Raw genomic sequence first — 15,149 nt, forward strand, 5'->3', positions numbered from 1 at the left:
ACTGAGAGAAGACCATTCGCTTACTATAAAAAGCTCAGTGTTTTCCCGCAATTCATCCCACCCTCTTCTAACACTAAATATAGCACCCACTGGTGTGCTCTGCAGAGTTGAAGTGGGGAGCTTCTTGAGTTTTCGAAAAGATACACTCATTTCTTTATTTCCCATTGGTGTGTGTGCATCTGGGATCTCTTATTCCAAGATGTACATCACATGCACATGTGTGTTTGTGTGCGTACGCGTGTGTGATGTATTTATCTCCGGGGGTGGGGGTTGTTAGAAGAAGAAGAAGAAGAGTTTGGATTTGATATCCCGCTTTATCACTGCCTGAAGGAGTCTCAAAGCGGCTAACATTCTCCTTTCCCTTCCTGCCCCACAACAAACACTCTGTGAGGTGAGTGGGGCTGAGAGACTTCAGAGAAGTGTGACTGGCCAAAGGACACCCAGCAGCTGCATGTGGAGGAGCGGAGACGCGAACCCGGTTCACCAGATTACGAGTCAACTGCTCTTAACCACTACACCACACTGGCTCTCGTAGAGAAACCCAACATCTTTTAGAGAAACCCAACATCTGCAGGATAAAATGAGCCTCTTGACGCCAGAATTGTCATCAGTGATGACTTTGACAAAACGAGCAATACATAATTTGCTAGCTCTCTCGCAAAGCTGAGACAGATTGACGAATAAAACACCAGAGGAGTCGCATATGGGACGAGTACTGGTCCTGCGTCTGAATTGGAGCATGTGCAGGTGGTTGCTTAGCAGTGGTTATAAGAAGCAGGACATCCCTAATTTGGAGGGCTGTTTGCATCTGAAAACGCTGAGGGCTCAAGAGCGATGAGTTCCCCACAGTAAAGCAGAGCTGATGCTTGCCAAAATTGCAGTTATTTTTGTTCCATGGTTAACTTGAACAAACCAGACAGCCCAAGGCAAAGCAGTGAGTAGTTTACACTCCAGCGAATTGGCCATTAATGGTGGCTTAGTAATATATCCGGGGGGGGGGGAGCGCTCTTCAGCAGCAATCCCATGGTCCCTCATAGTTAATGATAAACCTTTCAGAAACAGAAACACAATCAAGTTATTGCTTTTACAGGTGTAGACTGTATAATGGGCAGCCTTGGAACCATCTCTGCTTTCTGAGGCCTTGTATGAAGCAGATGAAGATGCTCAGAATTTAGCCAATCACCTGCCACATATTTCAGGACACACTTGCCTGCTCTCCGTCCTAGTTTGAATTTAATGTGCATGCACCTCTGCGCAGTCCGTCATTTATTCTTCCTGTTGGAACTGCGCTCATCATCCCTTTAATATTAATAATATCTGCTCTTATTAAGGAGCATCTAGCTGTCTGCTGCTGAAAACAAACACTGGACTTGGATTGCTTTGATCCAACAGCTCAGTGCTTTTGCTCCCTTTTTTAAATGGGAAAGGTAGTCATTTTTGTATACAGTTCCCAGGCATTTTAACACATTGCTGTTGGGGTTTTTTATGGATGGGATCTAGGCAAAACTAAACACTTTTTTCTATTTGTTTAAATAAATCAAACATGCTTAACTTTGGCACAACTTTGCTCAATGTTAGTTTTGGGATATATATATATATATATATATATATATATATATATATATATATCACCGACTCATCAGTTTACTACTAGCTCAAAAGTTAAGTCAAAGACGTGTGGCTAAATTGTTCTCGTTTTCTCACCATACCTTGCTCAGGGCTGCTCTTAAAGCAGTCTGCCTCATCCAACACAAAGACTGGACTTGCCTTATAACAACAAAAGGGATGGGAAATCAGTACAACCAGGGCCGAAGACCTGGCAGTCCTACTTTTTCTGCCCAGAGATATATGGAAAGGGGCACTTAGTCATAGCTACCTTTTGGATTAGCCTAATCCTAATCCAAAAGACCTGATTGGCCAGAAAACAGTAGATTAATGCAAACATTTGCAGATCTTTTCTGAGTTCAAATTGAAGTGTAAAGTGTGTGAGAAATGGGAAGGAGTATGTGGTTTTGAGATTATTTTTGTGTGCATTAAAATGCTCAAAATTCTCCTTGGGAGGACTTTGGACTTCACTGAACGGTCCATAGACCATTCAGATTTGTTGATTCTCTTTGCTCACAGTTCTCCTACTTGGTTAAGAGTGTATAGATTGGATTGGGGTGGGGGTAGGAAATAATAGGCAGTTCTGTTATTCAAAAGCCATTATTCAGAAATGAAAGTGACAATTTCCTTTTTTGTCTAAATGATCAAATTGTGGAGGCCTCATTTCAGCCACTTGCAACTGGACTCCATGTATATTGAACCTGGCAGCCCGGTGGTATGCCGTGTCCAAACTAAAATGACCACAAGCCATCATAGGTGAATGCAGAGTGTCTTCCGAAATGGAATTCCTACACACTGACTGGCTGTTTTTATTCCTTTTCATTACCTCCTATTAGTGGCTTTTCTGACTATCAGGGACATAATCAGAAACTCCAAGAGTCTAAGCTAATGAGTGTGTCAGAAGTCGGTACAAGAAACAGCATGGTGTGCCTTGACACTGAATACTTAATAGGCCGTCCTCGGAAGCCATGGAAAACTACAGTAATTGAGAAGCGAAGACGGTTTGACTCCTGCAGATGACGTTTTATGAGCACTGCGCAGGTTCTGCTACACTAGGGATCTTTGAAATGCACAACATTAGGTTATTTCAAGCCCTTGTAGCTCTGTGATGTCAACAAGTCTTACACTTTGCTTTCAGGGGTCTCAGAACCTGGTCTTTCCAAGGCCTGAAAGCTTGTACAATCAGCTATTGTCATATCAAGCATTTTAGCCTATCTAAATGAGTAAGGGATCAGGAGTGATTATTCACAGATGCAAGTGGCGCTGTGGTCTAAACCACAGAGCCTAGGGCTTGCCGATCAGAAGGTCGGTGATTTGAATCCCTGCGATGGGGTGAGCTCCTGTTGTTCGGTCCCAGCTCCTGCCCACCTAGCAGTTTGAAAGCACATCAAAGTTCAAGTAGATAAATAGGTACCGCTCCGGCGGGAAGGTAAACAGCGTTTCCGTGCGCTGCGCTGGTTCACCAGAAACTATTTAGTCACACTGGCGACGTGACCCGGAAGCTGTCTGCAGACAAATGCCAGCTCCCTCAGCTTGTAGAGTGAGATGAGCATGCAACCCCAGAGTCGTCCGCAACTAGACCTAACGGCCAGGGGTACCTTTACCTTTTACCTTAATTCACAGATTATGGTTCTTCAATACAATATCTTTCTAGAGTTCACACACACATGGCAAGTTTTACTACAGAACTGAAGAACCAACCCCAAGTCTTAGGATGGTGATGTTTCTGGCATGCTCTGTTCATAAAAATGAAGCTAAGGTACATATGATGCAATATTGTTTTCACCCTTTTTTATTTTTCCTTTTCCTTCTCCTCCCCTCTCCCTTTGTCTCCTTCACAGTCAACATTTAAACTTCAATTTTCTCATAGGGTCCTGCATTTCTTTCTTTCTTTAGTTTATACTATTTTCTGAAGTCACATGACTTGGATTCATCAATCAGAAGGAATATCCCTTCAGTCTGTCAAAAATTCCACGGGTGGAAGAGGTTGTAGGCAATTTTCACTGATGTTCCCTTCCTGTGGCCAAAAAACAATGTCCTCTCTTCTACCAGTGGGAATGAATGGAGTTCCTCTCAAGAGAATCTCATGATTCAAACCCATGTCTTTCACTGGTGCTGGGAATCTTAATTGGATAACAATAAGTGTTAAAGGATGAGGAATTTATTTAATGAAGCAGGATATATTTTTAATGGCATTTGAACAAAAAGTTGTATTTAAAAAATGTTGTATTTAAAAACAGCGGGTGGCACTGTGGTCTAAACCACTGAGCCTAGAGCTTGCCGATCGGAAGGTTGGCGGTTCGAATCCCCGCGACGGGATGAGCTCCCATTGTTCGGTTCCAGCTCCTGCCCACCTAGCAGTTCAAAAGCATGCCAATGCAAGTAGATAAATAGGTACCTCTCCGGCGGGAAGCTAAATGGTGTTTCCGTGCGCTGCTCTGGTTCGCCAGAAGCGGCTTAGTCATGCTGGCCACATGACCCAGAAGCTGTACACCGGCTCCCTCGGCCAGTAAAGCGAGATGAGCGCTGCAACCCCAGAGTCGTTCGCGACTGGGCTTAACTGTCAGGGGTCCTTTACCTTTTACTAATGCATAAGTTGAAATATTAAGAAATGTGTTTTCATAACTGGTGACTATTCTGAATATTATTAATCTTGTGTTTGTATTGACTGTACTAGGAGCTGTACCCCTGCTTGCCCCACTTACCAGACACCCCATCACTGTCCCCACGTTAACCTCCAGAGCTTCACAATCCACGTAACTACTAAGCTCCCTTTTCACCTTTCCCAGAACCCTTTCTGAAGCCACGTCTCTCTTCTATTCTGCACCCCACTTTGCACCCCTGTTTCCACCTTCACCCCGTGCCTCCCCACTTTTGTGCAACCCCTCTTGCTCACAGGCCACCTCCTGCATCTTCTCCCACAAACTTCAACTACTAAGCACCCCTTTCACCTTCCGCTAAATTATAAAGAAACAATTCCTTTCTGTTCTCCAGACCCTTTCACGCCCCTGCTTACATCTTCACCCCATTCCTATGCCTCATACTCTCCGTGTGCTTGAAACAACCCCTCATTTCCACCTTCACCTATTTTCCTCTTTCTCTTCCTCCTTCTTTCATTTGCTCAACTGCCCCCACACACAAACTCGCCCCATTTCCATGCCTCCTCCTTTTTCTTATTTTGCACCCCCCTTCGTACATGCGCTCTCTCTCTCTCTCTCTCTCTCTCTCTCTCTCTCTCTCTCACACACACACACACACACACACCATAATTATCAGTGTTGCTGTGGCTGCAAACGCCTGTTCAATTGTGAAAATGCAGGTTATCTCACTATTTCCTGCAGAGCGTACCCCTCAACTGCCCTGATGAGACCACATAACACCAGTCCTGAAAGACCTACATCGGCTCCCAGTACGTTTCCTTTATTGCCTTAGGAGCAATGCCACATCACATGGCACCATTTCCAAGAATTCAGGGATGCATGACCAACAGGACACTGTGCAAATCTCTCTACACATCTTCCTGCTGACTGGAATTCCTGAGAAAGCCCAGGACCAGCTAAGAAGCATCCGCTCGCCCAAAATTTCAAAGAAGTTTCTCCCCTCACTCATGAAAGCAGAAGAATGGTCCCCATTTTGTCTGAGTTAGACCGTTGCATGTCGAGGTCCCCAAGCCACCCCTCAAATAACTCACAACACACACATAATTTTTGTTTAAGGTTTTTGGCATAATTTTGGCCACAACTTTATTAACATACATGATTGTTAGTGGTTGCTTAGGCATTGGTTAAGACTATCTGTACCCCTCCCTCACACCTGGGGACAGAACTGACTTCCGGATTCCACCGAAAGCCAGTAAGGGAAAACAATATTGGGGAGAAATGGAGCTGAGGCACAGGCCCTCACTTCTCCCCGCATGCTGCCCAGGGTTTGCTGGCCCTAGCCCCTTTCCAGGGATTCGGACGAAAGCATGGCAAGCCCCTGGATTCCTTTAACGGAATTCCCTTTCCGGAGCAACCATGGAGGGGCAGGCCCAGCCAATCCTTACCCCTCCTCCAACCAATTTATAACCAATGCCTAACCGCAGCTTACAAGTTGTGACGATTTGCTACGCAGTAGGCAAAAACCAAATGGCCCAGCCAATCGGCCAGATGGACAAAATTCCTACCAGGCCCTTGCCGCAACAGCAGACGACCCTATGACAGGCATAGCAAGGTCAACGCAAAAAAACCCTAATTACAGGGCAGGTGGGCGGGTGTTCCGATGCACGCAGCAAAAGAGAAAGTTCCAAAGCTGCGTGCACAGGATAAAGGTAAAGGTAAAGGGACCCCTGACCATCAGGTCCAGTCGTGACCGACTCTGGGGTTGCGGCGCTCATCTCGCTTTATTTGCTGAGGGAGCCGACGTATAGCTTCCGGATCATGTGGCCAGCATGACTAAGCCACTTCTGGCGAACCAGAGCAGCGCACGGAAATGCCGTTTACCTTCCTGCCGAAGCGGTACCTATTTATCTACTTGCACTTTGACGTGCTTTCAAACTGCTAGGTTGGCAGGAGCAGGGACCGAGCAACGGGAGCTCACTCCGTCGCGGGGATTCGAACCACCCACCTTCTGATCGGCAAGTCCTAGGCTCTGTGGTTTAACCCACAGCGCCACCCGCGTCCCAAGCGTGCCTTAAATCCCTCCCACCAAATTACAACGCACAAATTGCCCCAGCAACTCGACCATCCAATCATTGCCACAGGCCAACCTCCCAATTCTGCCCGGCAACAGAGGGGCGGCCTGGCAGACCCCACCGCAACCCGTGTTCTCTATTAAGGGAGAACACTCTTTCTAAGGACATTGAGGGGGTTGGTTCCAGGCTTATTCTGCACAACATGCAAGACAATTCTTGGTTGCTAGCTCCTATTCTTCCAGGATTGTCTTCCCAGGCTTGTAGCTTCTGAAAAAAATGGGCGTCATGGGCGCCATCTCATACTCCCAGCTCTGCTAATTTACCTGGAGGTGAATGAATTGTTTGGCACGTCGAGTCAAGTCTTTTCTCTGCTTTGTAATGGCCCACCTGAAGAGTGGATTTCTTTTATGCTCTGCCTTTGTTGCATCCATTCACCAAGTGTAAAGGACCTGAAGGTTTAAATGAAAACTCCAGTATTTCACCAAAGCCTTAAAAACAACAACAGCGCTGCAATGCATATATGAGAGGCTGGAATAAGAAGAATGCCTGGCTATAAAAACTCTGATAGCTTTAAGGCCAATGTGATTGTTAGGGGCGTTATTCACTGTCACCCTGTTTAGTAGGATGCAGGCATGAGTTTTTAGTTCTGTGGCATATTGCTGACTTTACAGTAAAATTGGGTTTTCCTCCTCAGATTTTAATGTGCTATGTCAGGAGTAAATTCTATAATAGATGCCTGGGACTTTCTGTCTTATGGACTGATTTTATAACAAATTCCCCCCTTCTTTTCCTCGGAGAGGGTAATTAATGGGGTGTACCATTATTTCCATATGAGATAATGTTCATGGAAGTTTGTCCGTTGATGTTATGTAGCTTTGCAAATCCTCTCCCTCTCTCTCCCCCCCCCCCCACTTTTCTTTTTGGGAAGACAGCCAAGATCTTAAAGCGACACAGACTCAAGTAAGAGATCCAACTTTATTCTGTGGTACACTGAAAATTTCTGTTTCTTGTCACGAATACCATGATGCTCAATACATGCATAGTGGAAGTGTGGTAGTGACTATATCATACCCTGGGAACAGTTGTGGACCACCGGTATGAAATTTACGGCATGTAATGCCTTAAGAGAGAATATTATGAAAATGATATACAGGTGGTACATGACACCAGTCAAGCTTGCAAAAATATATCATCTGCCCGATAATAAATGTTGGAAATGTAAAGAAAATGAAGGTACATTCTTTCACCTTTGGTGGACGTGCCCAAAGATTAAGGCTTTCTGGGAGATGATCTATAATGAAATGAAAAAGGTATTTAAATATACCTTCTTGAAGAAACCAGAGGCCTTTCTCCTGGGCATAGTCGGCCAATTGGTGCCAAAGAAGGACAGAACTTTCTTTATGTATGCAACAACAGCAGCAAGAATTCTCATCGCAAAGTATTGGAAGACACAAGAGTTACCCACCCTGGAAGAGTGGCAGATGAAGGTGATGGACTATATGGAATTAGCGGAAATGACTGGCAGAATCCGAGACCTGGGAGAAGAGTTGGTGGAAGAAGATTGGAAGAAATTTAAAGACTATCTGCAGAAACACTGTAAAATTAATGAATGTTAAAAATGATGTTGGATTGAAAATAAGTGGCATTAGCAACAAAGTTAATGAGAATATGCAAAAATGAATTGATAATGGATGAAAATATAGAGTTATAATATGTTAAGATATAGAGTTAAGATAAATGAAAGAGGGTAAGGATTTGCTGATTTGATTATTTAAATGGGGATACAAAAAGGGGAGGTGTGAGGAGGCCAAGGAAATAAGATAATGAGTTAGGGTTACAAAAATGGATTTGTTTTTACTCTTCTTTTTCCTTTTTTATGTATTTTTCTATGTTTCTTTTATTGTATTTCTTTCTTTTTATATGATTTTTTAAATTTATGTTTTTGTAAAACTTTAATAAATATCTTTTTTAAAAAAAGAAAAAAAAGATTTTATAACAAATTCCCCCCTTCTTTTCCTCGGAGAGGGTAATTAATGGGGTGTACCATATGAGATAATGTTCATGGAAGTTTGTCCGTTGATGTTATGTAGCTTTGCAAATCCTCTCCCTCTCCCCCCCCCCCACTTTTCTTTAGGGAAGACAGCCAAGATCTTAAAGCGACACAGACTCAAGTAAGAGATCCAACTTTATTCTGTGGTACACTGAAAATTTCTGTTTCTTGTCACGAATACCATGATGCTCAATACAATCATGGTGGAAGTGTGGTAGTGACTATATCATACCCTCCAAAATGTCACAGCCCAAAACCGAGCCACGTTTGCCAGGCCACGCTCTCAGGCGCGTCACATGACTTGTGTGAGAATATGGAGCCCCAAAACGGGATGTTCCAAATGATGCTGATGATGATGATGATGGTGATGATTTTTATTTATACCCCACCCATCTGGCTGAGTTTCCCCAGCCACTTGTGCAGCTACCAGCAAAATATTAAAATCTTCCCTAAACAGGGATGCCATCAGATGTCTTTTAAAAGTCAAATAGTTGTTTATTTCCTTGACATCTGGTGGGAGAGCATTCCACAGGGCGGGTGCCACCATCAAGAAGGCCCTCTGCCTGGTTCCCTGCAACTTCACTTCTTGCAGTGAGGGAGCCACTAGAAGGCCCTCGGCGCTGGATCTCAGTGTCTGGGCTGAACTATGGGGGCGGAGACGCTCCTTCAGGCATACTGGGCCGAGGCCGTTTAGGGCTTTAAAGCCCTTCAAATTGTGCTTGGAAACGTACTGGGAGCCAATATAAGTCTTTCAGGACCAGTGTTATATGGTCTCGGTGGTCACTCCCAGTTACCAGTCTAGCTGCCACATTCTGGATTAGTTGTAGTTTCCGGGTCACCTTCAAAGGTAGCCCCACGTAGTCACTGGTGGGGGAAGAGGAGGGCGGGGGAGCGCACTGCCCCGGCAGCGCAATCCCGGTGGGATGCCATCGCGGCTGGCCCCCCCCCTGCACTGGGCACCATGCCCCCAGGACATGCACCATGCTTCTGTGAGCGGCACGCCATGTCCCCGGGATGCACGCCAGCCCTGCCCCCTGGTGCTGGAGCATGATATATGTACATACATATATGTACATATACACTGCACATTGAGTGCATTGCAATATACATACATATATAAGGAAGGCAAGCAGCAACCTGCTCATGACAACAACTAGGAGCTCCAGGTGAGAGTTGAGTGCAGGCTGGGCACCAAACTACCCCAGAACTGGAACAACATGTCCCCCACCAGAGGTCCTACCCCTCCTCTAACACCCCACACACCCCTATCTGTTGCACACACATTAATAAATAATTAAAATGGCGCCATGCTTTTTTGTTATTGTCAGGGACTCAGGAGCAGGAGCACTGGGGAGAGAGGAAATGGAGAGCGAAGGGGAAGAATCCGAGGGCAGCGTAGGGGAGTATGACAGTGGCCCGAGAGATTCCATGAGCTTCTCCAGCGAATCAGAAGATTCCCAGAAGGGGGCGCCGATGGTCAGGGCAAGGGGGGTCCCAGGGGGGACGCACCAGAAACAAGGAGCCAGAGGCGAACCCCAAAGGAGCAGTGGGGGATTGGGACCAGTTTCCCCACCAGAGCGTAGTGGGGGGGAAGAGTCACATGTGTCAGGGCCAGCGTCTCCTCCAGCGGGGAGAGAGAGTGAGTCAGGGCTGACCACGCCTCCAACGGAGGGGAGGTCAGTTGCAGCTAGCCCCCCCAGAGGGGGAAGCAGTGACAGCAGCAGCAGTGAAACTGTCAGGAGAAAAGTTACCGGCTGGGCGCGCGCGCCAAGTTCAAATGTACAGGCGCGGGGAACAGCAGGAGACCCGGATGGGGAACCAGCTCCTAAAGCCCGCCGGAGGGAGGGGGAAGGCTCAGGGGATTCAGCGTCAGAAGAGTCTAGAAAGGGCGAGACCCCAACGGACAGGCGGAACCAGAGGCGGAAGGAACAGAGGAAGAGGTGGAGTAAGGCTAGAGTCTTAAATTGGTGTCTGGGGGGAGGAGACTCAGACGGAGCATCAGCGGTCTGACAGTTGAGACGTGGAGCTGCACGCTGCGGCTCTGGAAGTGAAACTGAACTTCAATAAAGACTTTTGTACTTAACAACGAAGCAGCGTTGGTCCTTTGTGAGCTGGGACCTTGGGCAGCTCTGACAGTTATCCTTTCTTAAATCTTCCCCCATTTGGAGCTTGGTTCAGTTTCCTATGACGAAAGCCCATTCTGATTTCCTATTAGGAAACTCGGATGGATTTGTTTGGAATCCTTTAGAAAGAATGCCAGGGTTCACATCAACACAACACTGTTTGGCTAGCGATCAGTCAGAAGTCCAAAGATCAGGACACGACTCCATGTGGGCTTGTAAGCCTTGGCGGCAGGGAGGGGGGAGGCATCGCAGAGACAACGGTTGGGACAGCACATTCCAAATCAGCAAACAACCCTCTTGTTTGTACTGAACCATTTACTGAGCAAGATTTCCACCACGTAGATTATGGGAGCATACCTAACAGAGGAACTATGGCAAGGTAAACCCTGATGAGTGTTTCATTACATATTAGCCCAGTGGGGCCTCACTGCTCTCTACAAGTTCAACGTACTGAGGGATGAAAGGATCAGGGATCAATTTATAGAGTAAAAAAGAAAGACAGAGAGAGAGAGAAGGACCAGCTCTCACTGAACGACCACTTTTTCTGGAAGGAGATGATTAGCTACTCTATAAAATACTTCCCCTTGGCCAGTTAAGATTAGCACTGCAGTGAGTGTGAGCATCTGATGGTGCCTTAGCCGCTGTTCATGTTTCCAGCAAATGAGCTGTAGAAATTATTAGACCCCTAAATGAGTATTTCAAAGGCAACTTCAAATGAGGAAAGTGCCAGTGTGCACATTTGAAGTATTTTTCAAGCAAAATAATAATAATGTCCTCCATACACACCCCACCCTTCCTCCAAGTTGCTCAGGAATGAGCAAGCTGAGATGGAGGCACAGCAATGTTTATTTATTTGGCTAAAAGCGAGGCACGGGGGCAAATTATATGCAATAAGGGGGCACGGGTGAGGGGGAAAGAACTCTCCTTCTCCCATGCCTTGCCTCCTGCCCTCCAGCTGAAATCAATGGGACAGAAAAGCAATTAGGTCTGTCTGAATTTTGCCCATAATTTGTATTTACTGGAACTTCAAGAACATATTGCACCACAGATAAGCCGAGTTAGTAGTCATTCCCTGTCCCTCATAAGCCCTGGAGATGGTATTCCTGTAACTAGCATAAGAATCGGTTAGGCAAGAGATCTCAACAATCTCCGAAACTACAATTTGCAAGGTTCGTATGCAGGTCTGTCGTGCAGCTATACCTTAATGTTGCAAAATAGTTATTTAACATAAGCTCTGCAGGGACTGATGCCAGTGTCACCCACATCTTAGTCCCACATTGTTTCTCTTCTGCCCATGCCCCTTCTTGGATTCACAAGTTGCTCCTCCAAATGCAATGCCACCTTCCTGCATTGTCTCTAGTCCTTACTTTGTGTGTTGCTGCCCCTCTGCACTGTTGAATCTGCTGATGTTCAAGGCAGCATGGGCAGCCAACCATGGACAGTGGGGTTGAACTGAGCCCTGAATTTCTAAAAAGAAAAAAGGGCTGAATCTGAACGACCCACCCTGTGATCTGGAAGCCTATCCTCCTAATCCCTGATTTGCAAGAGTCACTATAACGCTAAAGGTAACGGACCCCTGACAGTTAAGTCCAGTCGTGAACGACTCTGGGGTTGCTGCGCTCATCTCGCTTTACAGGCCAAGGGAGCTGGTGTTTGTCTGCAGACATTTTTTCCAGGTCATGTGGCCAGCATGACTAAGTGCTCTGGTGAAGCCAGAGCAGTGCACGGAAATGCCGTTTACCTTCCCGCTGGAGTGGTACCTATTTATCTAGTTGCACTTTGACATGCTTTCGAACTGCTAGGTTAGCAGGAGCTGGGACCGAGCAACAGGAGCTCACCCCGTCGCGGGGATTCGAACCGCCGACCTTCCGATCGGCAAGCCCTAGGCTCTGTAGTTCTCTATAAATATAGCCTGTAACACCATTCAGTTCATATATATATATATATATATATATATATATATATATATATATGATAAAAGGGACTGTGGTCTAAACCACTGAGCCTCTAGGGATTGCCAATCAGAAGGTCGATGGCTTGAATCCCCATGACGGGGTGAGCTCCCGTTGCTCTGCCCTAGCTCCGGCCAACCAACAGTTCGAAAGCACACCAGTGCAAGTAGATAAATAGGTACCGCTGCGGCAGGAAGGTAAATGACGTTTCCATGCGCTCTGGCTTCCGTCACTGTGTCCCGTTGCACCAGACGTGGTTTAGTCATGTGGACAAACGCCAGCTCCCTCGACCTGAAAGCGAGATGATCGCTGCAACCCCATAATCACCTTTGACTGGACTTAACTGTCCAGGCGTCCTTTACCTATTTTATATATTCAATTCCTTCAACCTGGATAAGCCAGCTCATATTAGAATCATAGAATCATAGAGTTGGAAGAGACCACAAGGGCCATCGAGTCCAACCCCCTGCCAAGCAGGAAACACCATCAGAGCACTCCTGACATATGGTTGTCAAGCCTCTGCTTAAAGACCTCCAAAGAAGGAGACTCCACCACACTCCTTGGCAGCAAATTCCACTGTCGAACAGCTCTTACTGTCAGGAAGTTCTTCCTAATGTTTAGGTAGAATCTTCTTCCTTGTAGTTTGGATCCATTGCTCTGTGTCCGCTTCTCTGGAGCAGCAGAAAACAACCTTTCTCCCTCCTCTATGTGACATCCTTTTATATATTTGAACATGGCTATCATATCACCCCTTAACCTCCTCTTCTCCAGGCTAAACATGCCCAGCTCCCTTAGCCGTTCCTCATAAGGCATCGTTATTCTGGCATTTGAAATCCTCATCAAACACAGAATCATTGAATTGTAGGTCCAACCCCCTGCAGTGCAGGGATCTTGCCCACAGCCATCCTTGGGTGAGCTCGAACCACCAACCTTCTGGTTAACGGCCAGAGACACTTGGGCTGTTACCAGAGATCTGGTATTCAAGCCTCACCAGAGCTGCTAGCCATGTTTTTCAGACAATCACCAGCTCTCCCCTTTTGAGATTAAACACATTGCAGTTAAATGCAGGGCATAGGAGTAAGGCATGTGCATCACTAGAAATCCCGAAAAAGATTCCATGAGTTGGGAAGAGCCCTTGTTTGGGTAGGGTCATTGTGGCTTAAGTGTGAGGGAAAACCCCTGAGGTCAATTGTTTTAATGAGTTACTCAGTGGTGAAATTCACATTGCACCTCCTGAAAAAATATGCTTTCCTCTTCCTTTACCTCATATGCTTCAGAAGGGAGCTGAGAACAAGCCAGGGCACAAAGATCAGATAAGCATGCATGTAAATCAGCCCGTATTTTTAAAGGGGGTTCTTGATTTAAACAGTGGCAGGAAAACATCCAGAGTGAATGGATGTTCTGGATGGAACCAAGAGTGCAAACTGCCCTCTGAGGCAAGGTTTAAGGGATGACAACGACAGCAATGGCAGTTATGGGGTGGGGAGCCTGTTGTGTGTCATGTGTGCATGACAGCAACAGAGCAAACTAAGAAAGTCAAACATCCTCTGGTATATTTGTGTTCCCTTGAACTCTCCTGGTTTCAGACGGAAACGAATGTCTAGTCCAAACAGCATACCTCAGCTGTAACCCAAAAGCACAGGGATGCATCCAGGACTGACACCCCATCCCTTACCAGAAGCCCAACGAGGCTGTACCTTGGCCTTACAATAAGATACAAGCTCAGCTTCTATCCTAGGCCCTCAAGGAATTTTCCAGCACTGGGTGTCTCTGTGTCAATTGCATTCGAAAGCTGTCACAAGTTGTAAAAGAATCGAGAGGGAAGCTTGGGTTTTGCAGTCTCAGCTATCCTGCTCCAGCACATTTTAAAGGAGATACACACGCTCGCCCTCCCACTTTGCCCTGATTTTGTTTATTTGTTTGTTTGTTTTCCCTGAACTTCATTTTAGATCGTTTGCTCAGTGTTACGTATAGGATTTTTGCAAAGAAAAGAAAAGAAACTAGACTAATTGGCTTGCTTTAATGCCCCAAAAATATATCAAACACCTTTATAATTGCTTTTATATATGCATAAAAGTTCCCTGCTAGGTTTGCCATCAAGGTCTGCACTTTATCTGTCTCATCTGCTGCTTTTGAGATCAGAGGGTTGGGCTTCCCCCTCCCCCTCCTCTCTCTCTCTCTCTCTCTCTCTCTCTCTCTCTCTCTCTCTCTCTCTCTCTCTCAAATCACATCATTGTCTTTTCAATATCGCTCTGTATGTATATTGCTATGGCCCCTTTCATATAAGCTAATAATCTTCTAAAAGATGAGAGAATTGTACCTTAAGCATTTACATTATTGCGGTCAGATTTGTGTTTTCTTCTTTTTTTGTGCTGTCAGATACTGCGAGGAGGCGGCAGAAACCTGTCTTTAGGGTTTTTCTTTCTTTAAATAATTATAATTTTCCTTAGACAATGAGATATTTTAATAGTGCAGCCCTATACACTTCTACTCAGAAGTAAATCCCACTGGGTTCAACGGCGTTTACCCCCAGGTAAATAGGCATAGGATTGCGATCTTCTTACACATGATTTGATTTTGATGCTGGCGATTACTTCCTGCTTTGTTTGCAATGAGCAGAACTGTGTGTGATTTGGGACAATTTACACAATCAAGTATGTTGGGATAACAGCTCCTTGATCCACTCATTCAGCGTCTTTGTTTCCACATTCAAGGAGTGATTTACAGAGGGTGGAAATGAGAGATCT

The 15,149-nt window shown here is 45.8% G+C and overlaps 2 long non-coding RNA genes across 2 annotated transcripts in view; both read left to right on the forward strand.

Annotated features, from left to right (window-relative positions):
- LOC310770352 overlaps positions 1-15,149 on the forward strand; it is a 516,476-nt gene that overhangs the window by 120,087 nt on the left and 381,240 nt on the right. The window lies entirely within an intron of this gene.
- The window catches only part of LOC310770362, a 38,974-nt gene continuing 32,236 nt past the window's right edge, over positions 8,412-15,149 (forward strand). The window contains exon 1 of the long non-coding RNA XR_014552111.1: positions 8,412-8,448. This is a non-coding gene — a long non-coding RNA (uncharacterized lncRNA). The remainder of the gene's footprint in view (positions 8,449-15,149) is intronic.

This window comes from Podarcis filfolensis, assembly GCF_964270895.1.
Source record: "Podarcis filfolensis genome assembly, chromosome: 9".
Lineage (NCBI taxonomy): Eukaryota > Metazoa > Chordata > Lepidosauria > Squamata > Lacertidae > Podarcis > Podarcis filfolensis.